This window comes from Carassius carassius, chromosome 12 (assembly GCF_963082965.1).
Source record: "Carassius carassius chromosome 12, fCarCar2.1, whole genome shotgun sequence".
Lineage (NCBI taxonomy): Eukaryota > Metazoa > Chordata > Actinopteri > Cypriniformes > Cyprinidae > Carassius > Carassius carassius.
Window position 1 is genome coordinate 26,618,601 of NC_081766.1, and position 10,366 is coordinate 26,628,966.

The following is a 10,366-nucleotide window of genomic DNA, read 5'->3' on the forward strand; positions in this document are numbered from 1 at the left end:
CGCGAGATGGAATAATGACGCTTAAATTATAAAAGTACTTGTGTTGTCCAATCTATTAAGACTGTGTCTGTTCCCCGAATAGTGGGGTCAAAATCTAAATATAATGTAGGATCTAGAAAAAATCTTATTGTGATTAAACCAGAAAAATGTAAAATAAATTAAAAAAAAATTTTTTTTTTGGGCTCATAAACATTAGATCACTCACACCCAAAGCAGTTACTATAAATGAAATGATCACAGATGATAGTTTTGATGTACTGTACTCTGCTTGACTGAAACCTGGCTAAAACCAAATTATTATATTGGTCTAAACGAGTCTACTCCACCAAACTACTGTTTCAAGCATGAGCCCTGTCAGAATGGTCGCGGGGGAGGTTTTGCAACAATATATAGTCATATTCTCAATGTTACCCAGAAAACAGGATACAGGCTTAACTCATTTGAAATACTTCTGCTTAATGTTACAATGTCAGATATGCAAAATCTATTTTATCTCTTGCTCTGGCTACTGTGTATTGACCACCAGGGCCGTGTACAGAATTCCTAAAAGAATTTGCAGATTTCCTCTCAGACCATTTTGTTACAGTTGATAAAGCGTTAATTGTCGGAGATTATAATATTCACGTGGATAATACAAATTATGCATTACACTCTAAAAAATGCTGGGTTGTTTTTTCAACCCAAATGCTGGGTTGAGACCGTGGGTAGGACTTTGTGGTGACACCTCTAGACAAAGGTATGGGCAACTTTCATACTTCCGGATTCCATACTCTGAAAAATAGGTGGCTGGTAAACTCTGCTACACTCAAAAGTAGATAGGCCCATTGAATCATGCTAGTAAGTAATTGTGTGTCGCCCCCAACAAACAACAAAATTATTTTCTACATTTGGAAACAAACTGAGGTCCCCTGTCAGAAACCTTGCCACTGGGAGGCCATGAATATGAAAGACGTGATCAATGACAGCAACTGCTGTTTCTCTGGCTGAGAGTATTTTGGGCAGAGGAGTAAAATTAGTTGCCTTTGAGAACAGGTTCACCACGGTCAAAACCACAGTGTTACCCAGAGACAGCAGGAGTCCTGTAACAAAATCTAGCAAAATATGGGACCAGGGACTCAAAGGAACCGACAGCGGTTGAAGGAGTCCAGCAGGGGTTCGATTGGAAGTCCTGGAAGACACCAAATTGGAAGACACCAAAATGGTGGGCATTACCCCTTTTAACCCCTACGGACCTTCGATTCGATCTCCCAATTCATCGTAGACACCATGATCTTATGTGGCAAGATGGACTTAGAAGACAACATCTGTTTTGTCAAAAAAGCGGGACAAAGCATCAGTTTTGATGTTCTTAGAACCTGGACGATAAGAAATTGAAAAATGAAAGTGACTGAAACATAAAGCCCACCGAGCCTGCCTAGAATTGAACCTTTTAGCAGACCTGAAGTATTCAAGGTTCTTATGGTCAGTCCAGACTATAAAAGGTTCCTCCGAACCCTCCAACCAATGGGACCATTCTTCCAAAGCAAGCTTGACTGCAAGCAACTCTCTATTACCAATGCTATAATTATATTTGGCAATAGATAAATGGTGAGAAAAATATGCGCATGGATGCACCTTACCATCCGCGGAAGAACGCTGGGGAAGAACCGCACCAATTCCACCTCTGGCGCATCAACCTCCACCACAAACTGACAAGATGGAGGCCACAAGAATGGGAGCTGAAACAAAGCAACTCTTTAGTTTGAAAAACGCAGCCTCAACAATGCTGGACCACCTGAACGTTGTTTTTGTGGAGGTCAAGGCAGTCAAAAGGGCAGCTAGCTAGCTGTAATTGCGAATGAAATGCTGGTAAAAATTGGCAAAGCCCAGAAACCTCTGCAGGGCCTTGCAGGAATCAGTGGTTGGCCAATCTACCCCATCCTGAACCTTGTCGAGATCCATGCATACTCCCTCTGATCACACAACGTACCCTAAAAAAGGAACAGATGCGTATGAAAAAACACATTTCTCTGCCTCTGAAGCAGTAACCTGACGTACTGAACATGTTCCTGGAGAGAACAAGAAAACATCAATATGTCATCCAGGTAGAAATATATGAACTGATCAACCATGTCTCTCGGTACATTATTGACCAGTGCCTGAAGACTGTGGGAGCATTAGAGAGCCCAAACGGCACAACAAGATACTCAAAATGCCACCCAGCGGAATTAAAAGCGGTCTTCCATTCACCCCCCTCCCTTATGCGAATCAAATAAAAGGGATTACAAAGATCCAACTTTGTGAAAAAGGAAGAATCCTGAAGTCCTGACTTTTGAAGGCTGTAGACATCAATGGCAAAGGATTGGTATTCTTTACCGTGATGCTATTCAATCCTCGACAGTCAATACAAGGACGAAGGCAACCATCTTTCTTTTCCACAAAAAAGAATCCCATGCCTGCAGGAGAAGAGGAAAGACAGTTAATCTTGGTTGCCAGAGAATCAGAAATATATTTATCCATGGCCTCCCTTTCCGGAGCAGAAAGTGAGTATAACTCGTCCCTTAGGTGGAGACATACCTGACAATAAATCTATTGCACAATCATAAGGACGATGCTCAGGAAGAGAAGCAGCCCAGGACTTACTGAACACTCCCTTCAGGTCAAGATACTCTGTGGGCACATTTGACAGATCCATCCTGTAATACAGAACAAGACACAGAAAAACGAGCAGACAACAAACATGACGCATGACAATTTTCACTCCAGGATAAGACTATGTTCTGATGCCAATTTATGTTGGGGTTGTGTTGTGAGAGCCAAAGGAAAATCGGTTACAAGAAAATAAATGATCTCTGTTTGGTTGCCTGAAGTAATGAGACTCGCCGACTCTGTGGAATGAGTGACAGGTGAGAGAGAGTGACCGCAGGGAGCGCTGACGGGTGAGTCAAAGATGGGTGAGTCAAGTGGAATTATATGAATTCCTAGTTGTGCGCCATCTTGCGATCCAAGAAATTGCCTTCTGAGCTAGAGTCTATAAGGGCTTTACATGTGAACTGGGAGAAATGTTAAAGCAGAGAAGGTTTTCTCCATGGCGACCCCACCCGCCAATAGCCTCCTATCTATGGTACAATTCCTCGGCGAACCCAAGAATTGGTCTCCAAATTTTAACTTCCAATATCTGTAGAATTTGTTTGTCACGTCTTCCCAGTCTAGTGTTCACTCGGATAGCCAGATCGAAGAAGTGGGTAATTAAAACGTGTAGATTTCATAGGTGATACTGTCGGCCAGTTCATGCCTAAAAATGTCCCATTGCACTTCCTGGTTTAACTTACACTCTGCTGCCAATGTGCACAACTCAGTTGAGTACTTTGTGGTCGATTTCCCTGGAGTAACTCATCTAACTCCTGCGTTCATCTGAAAATGAGTGGAACGACAAATAACAATGGTGCTTTTGCTCCCACACTGCTGTTCCCCAGAGAGCCGCATGTCCAGCTGGGAGTTTGATTGCAAATGCCACTTTGGACTCCTGTGGGAAAAGATGGAGGCTGGAGAGCAATGTGAAGAGAACATTTAGCCAGAAATTATCAACATAACAGGGGCTCACCAGAGTAGAAAATTGGAAGTGGTAGGCGGGGTTCAGCATGCTGGTTTGAGTAGTCCACAGGTGGTGCAGTCGAGAAATCGAGTGCAGTGGGCAGTTGGGCAGCTTCAGTCCTTAGCTGTCGAAATTGGGTGGTTAAATCCGAGACTTGCATTACTACAGCCTGTGCAGCATGACCAGTAGCCAAGATCTGCTTTCCTGCTGCTCCATGCAAGCACTGCTGCCAGAAAGAATGTCTCTGAGCTCCGCGACATGGATCCTGAATCCATACTGGTCAGATCGTTCTGATCGTAATAATAGCTCGGAATGGACAGGCATGAGCAAGACAAACAACTATTCAACAAAATCTAGCACAAATGAGAGACAGATTAAGATGTACACTGTACCAGTCTAAAGTTTTTGAACAGCAAGATTTTTAATGTTTTTTTAAGGTTTTTAATTCTCTTTTGCTCACCAAGCCTGCATTTATTTGATCAAAAATACAGCAAAAGCAGTAATATTGTAAAATAGCTTTATGATTTAAACTGTTTTATATATTTTTTTTAAATGTAATTTATTCCTGCAATTTCAGTTGAATATTAAGCATCATTACTCTTGTCACATGATCCTTCAGAAATCATTCATATATTCTGATTTGCTGCTGCTAAAAAAAATTTATGATTATTGTTGCGAACACAAAGGATCACAACAAATAAGGAGAAGACGAAATACATTCATTGCCAAAACCTCTCCATTTATTTTACAATCATGCCATTATCCAACATTAAGACCAAGTGCTAGAACTGCCAGGCTGCCACCAAATCCAGTCTTTTCCGCCACCAACAGGAAACGGTCTTTATAGGGAGCGAACACCCAGAAACCGGTGCCTCCAATTACACCACAATCAACTTCCACCTGCAAGCAATCAAAACACAAACACACACAAGACAGAAAAAAGCAACTGGGCGTCACACCCTCCCCCATAAAATTAACTTTAAGAATTTAAGTTCAAAGTTTACCCCCATAATCACCCTGCATGATGAAACATGAATGTCAATGCACGCCATATCCGAAAACATCTCCTAAACTGCAACACCACCACAGCGGGGACCTGCGTGTTCATTTTCCAACCGGCCAGCCTCAAAACAGGATTTATGAATTAACTCATATTCGTCAGCCAAAACTGCTGCCTCAGCTGCGTTAAACACTTTACGCTCTGCAATATACATAGCCGTTTGACTAGGAAGCATATTCTTAAACTGTTCAAAAACTAGTAAATTGATCAAATCCTCGAATGATTCAACAGACGAAGCAGTACACCAACGTGTGAAACAACTCTAATTCACGCACAAATTCTACGGGTGTTTGAGTAAAACGTTTTTTAAGCCCACGAAACTTCTGGCGATATGCCTCTGGAATCATTTCATATGCCTTAAGAACAGCATCTTTAACCTTCTCATAATTCTGACTCTCAGCCCCGCTCAATGCAGAATAAACTCTTTGCGCCTTACCTGTCAAAACACATTGCAACATTAAGGTGCGTTCAGTTTCAGGCCATTTTTGTTTATCAGCAACCCGTTCAAATAACACGAAGAACGTATCCACATCTTCCTCATTAAATGAAGGCATCAATCACAAATTTGCTGCTACATTAAACTTAGCAGAAAACAGGTCACTTTCCCCCACAACACTTTCACCAAACATTTGCATCCTACCTTCTTTCATGAGGTTAAGCCGCTGTTGTTCCAGATCTAATTTCCTTTTTTCCAAATCCTGCTGCGCAAATATGGTCTCCTGCTCTAATTTTCATTTCTCTATCTTCATTTTAAACTCCATTTTACGCTGTTCCATTTGAAGAAGAACTAATTATTTTTGTTGTTCAAATGACAGTGTTACCGAAGGGGACACAGGTATCTGTAAATCTGCTCTTGTCAAAAAATCCTATTGGAATTTCACTTTGTCTTATTGGATCTTACTGGATTCTTAGAATCCTATTGGACATTCTGATTGATTTTAATGGAATTTCACTTTGTCCTATTGGATCTTACTGGATTCTTAGAATCCTATTGGACATTCAAATTGATTTTAATGGAATTTCACTTTGTCCTATTGGATTTTATTTGAATTTTAGAATCCTATTGGACATTCTGATTGATTTTAATAGATTTTCACTTTGTCCTATTGGATTTGATTTGATTTTTAGAATCCTATTGGACATTCTGATTGATTTTAATGGAATGTAACTGTGTCCTGTAGGATTTTATTTGATGCTTAGAATCCTATTGTGTTTTATTTAATGGAATTTAAATTTTTCATGTAGGATCTTTTATTAATTTGTATCATATTGGACATTGTGATTTTTTAATGGAAATTCACTTTGTCTTGTAGGATCTTATTTGATTATGTTAATTACTTTTAAGAGTAACTTTACATTTTTAGAGTAACACTGTGTGTGTGTGTGTGTGTGTGTGTGTGTGTACTTGTAACCAATAAAAATGCAGCCTACATGAATGTAGACAAATATAAAAACTGAAATTCATAATACAGTAAGGCAAAAATAATAAATATGGTATTTAATAATATCCGAATAAGTTAAAATGTCTTACATGTGACTAAAAATTCATAGAAACACAAACATCTATAATGGTATTGTCATGACGCTTCCCCTTTAAGAAATCCGAATGTAGTGCGCGTGCAACTGTAGCGCGCATTCTTTAAACAGTAACGGTCAAAGAGGAGAGGAAGCTGAGAAATCGAGTATTAACGTTGTTAAACTTGTTAAAAGTTTATTTAAAGACACTAAAAGGGAAGAAATAACGATACTTATCTGGGCTGCATCCTAAACAAACATTTTTGAGTTACTTAACTATATCTGTTGGTGAGTTGTTGATCTCGTTTTCTGATTAGTACAGGAGTCTGCCATTACCAGTGTTGGGAAGGTTACTTTGGAAATGTAATAGGTTACAGATTACAAGTTACTCTATTTAAAATGTAATAGTAGTGTAACTTTTTTAATTACTTTAATAAAGTAATGTAACTAATTACTTTTGAGTACATTTTGATTACTTTTATAAATTTCTAATGAATGTTAATTTGCAACTGTTAATCATCTTCAACCATTTTACACCATGCAGGTTTAACCTTACAGTAGTGCTCAATACTGTCAGACTTTCACCATCCTTCATCACTTAAATTAAGATGATCACATTTGAACACATCCACCACACAATCAGACTTTACTTAGAGATTGATCTGAACTTCAAAGCAGATTTAAAATCAAAATAAATAGTTTATAGATACTGTTTTTGAAACCAAATCTTTGCATAAATACAGGCATCTAACTGCATCTAACAATGGTTTGGGGAAAAATAGTTAATAAAAAAATAAAAGCATATATATCAACTCAAATACGGTTATCTAATAAGCATGTGTCCTATTTTGTGTACTAAACTCCTGAAACACTGCTGTCTCTTTGTATATGATATGATGATAGTTTTTCAAAACAAGTAAAAAATGCTCATGAAGTGACTGTTCTAGAGATTAATTTCCATGAGGGGCGGACTGGGGAAAAAAATAGGCTGGGAAATCTCACACTCATACACCCACAACCCATTCTGAAACATGGACAACCCTATTTTTTTTTGGACCTGACATGAAAAAGATTTGAATCCTTAGGTTGGGGGACTTGCAACGTAATTAAGAGTTCTCTCCTGAACTGCACCTTCACTTCCATTATCCACCCATCTCTCTCATGACTTTAATACTGAAGATTTTTATTTGACTTTTACCATGTTTTGTAAGTGCAATTTTGTTTTTTTTTGGCAAATGAATTACCACTTGTATTTATTTTTACTACAAATTCCATAATTAAACCACGGTTAGTGCCATACCATAGTCTATATTAATTTTCCTAAGGGTTGTGTTTTTGTATCCACTAGCTCCCCCTAAACCTATGATAAAATATGATGATTTGTCTGCTAACTTACTACTGTAACATTACAAAAGATAATAATGACGTCGTTTATATAGTATTTTGAGTGATTGCGAGCAATGTGCTGCTACTGCTTGACTAAGTAAACAAAGACAAAACTACATTAGCATATTTACAGATGAAACTGACCTGCACCTGAAACCCTGAACAGAAGTGTCGCTTCTCTGCTCCAGCTGTGCGCTTACACAGTCCACTCTTTTCTTTCTCTCTCTCGCGTTGATTACTCGGAGTCTGATCCAAACCGTTCGGCGGAGGCGCGGAGAGCGCGCGAGCCCAACCATTGCCAGTCACGACTAACCGATTCATGATTTATTAGAAATTTAATTATCGAATGGCGGATTCGGAAATAATCGCTTTAGTATATTCGACCTGCAATTATACAATAACAATATTAAAGTAGAAGGCCAAATCGTCTGCCAGGCCACCGGGAATAGTCCTGGTTCTCCCAATGTCCAGTCAGCGCCTGATTTCCACAGACACGCAGAACGTGCAGGATTCATATTCAGTCTTTTTGCGGCTTATTATTCACAGACATCAGTCCATATCGGGTTTTGATTCAAGTGTACTGACCTACTTTTGATTTATTCGTCCAAAATGTGGCATATTGCGTCTGTGTTATAGGCTGAATTCCATTTTTATGACTCGATTCTACGAATGTGTTTTCCGCGTCTCGGAGATTATGGGCCATATGTCTTAGTGCAATTTGGGAAAGAAATAGGTTGTATGTGGATGTGTATAAATATTCAAATGTAATCCTCTTTGTAATCGTTACAATTTTCATAAATAACTGTAATTTAATTACTCATTTTTTCTTAGTAACTGTAACTGATTACTGTTACATTTATTTTGTAATTAAATTATAATATAATTTATAATAAAATTTAATTGTATAAAACTCTGGAGCAGTGAGTACAAAATGCCTGTTCTGCCACTTTGAGCTGTTTTGAATTGGGCTTTAGGGTTTTGTTTAGCGCAATAATTTAATTATTTGTATTTATGGAGTTATATGTTCTTATGGGCTGTTGTCCAGGTCAGGTTTTATGTTCCAGTTAAAAAGTTTGATACATGGGACAGCAATTCTCCTGTGATGTGTGATGTGTGTGTGTGTGTCTAAGTTACATGGAGAAGACATGCATGACAAGAGAATAAGATGACGGGCCTTTGTCAGCGAGGACCTGTTACGTTGCCTGCCTGGTAAACAATTGACCATATGCACGGAGATCTTTATAACTTCCGCATAAACATAAGCCAGCTCATAAACTTCCGTTAAAGCTGATTGTGGTGGTTTACATAGGTACAGAAACCTCTCCTGCCTAGTTCTTGTCAGAATTTAAAAAAAAAAAAAGTGCTAGAATCACAAAGTCTCATGACATTTAATAAGAACAAAAATATGTCCCAACACCAACAGTGTATAAGGGAGAATTATTTAAATACTTAACTAGTTAACTACAAATGAAATTTAAATATTAATGGTTTAAAAATTAAATAGGCTAATGCATTACACATTTTTTTATATTTTTATATTTAATTTAGTAACTACATTTTTAAAGTTTTATTTAACTGTAAAAGCTGCTAAATATATTGTCAACACAGACTTGTTACTGTTGTAGTTTTGCTACTGTGAATTTAGTCTGAATCACTTGATGGACCGCTCTATTTTGACATTGGCTTGTCTTCCGTTATTACTGTCAATCGTAGCAATGAGTCCAGAACAATTCATGAGATTTACCTGCTTAATATTTAACACCCGCATTTGTCATTCCTGAAATGGTAAATGTGGACGTTTGGTCCTCTTAGATAAACAAAAGTTTTCATTAAATTGTGAATAGATTTTGTAGAGAAACTGAGCAAAGGTAACTCCCCTTAAAGCACAGTACAATTGGCCAGAAATGACTGAGCTGGCTTATCTAAAACCAGGAAGTAATTGTGCATATGTTCAATTGATAGAGCATTAGTGATTGCTCTGGAATATATTTGATACAATATTTTTTCCATTTTTTTCTCTTTTTACATTACATTTACATTAATTGAGTTACGATATCAAATTCTACATATTGTTTGATGTTTTATTGTTCTTTGTTGTGATTGTATTTGCTATTATTATTGTTACAGTAAAGTGTTATTTTTATATTCAACTTTTGGTTTCCTGTGTACACTTTATATGTTCCTCCTCACTCCTTTCGAGTCTAGAACTGGTCCAGTGGATATTTACATTGGAGGACACAAGTGCTACATTGTGTGTATGTGTGTGTGTGTGTGTGTATGTGTATGATCAGTCCATTATCAGTGCCCTAGAAATTTTTGCACTAATGCTGTGTGCTGCACAAATCACCTCTCATGTTGTTTACAATGTTACTGAAGGTCATGCAACATACAATAAACAATGTCTACATCAGGGTGAGTTTAAGCAAACTGCAAGTACTATTTGTTCATAAAACAAATACAATGGAAAAGTGTACCTTTAGAATAATAATAAAAAAAATAGAAATCCCATATACCCAACTGGATCCCATTAAAATCCTATAGGACTGACCCTACAGGATATTTATGTCTTGTCCTACAAGACTATTCCTATCAGAATCCTATAGGAACGGTTCCAAAATATGATAGAAATTCCAATTAGAATCCTGTAGAGTTTTCTTATTGGAATCCTTTAGGATTTTTTGACAAGGGTGACTCTGCTACAGACGACATATGTTGATTTATCAGAGCAATTTTTACAACGGTACGAATATTCTCTTTTAACTTTTTATCATTCGTAGAAAGGTTAACATCGTAATGTGCTGCGACTTCAATCAATTGATCTTTCGTTAATA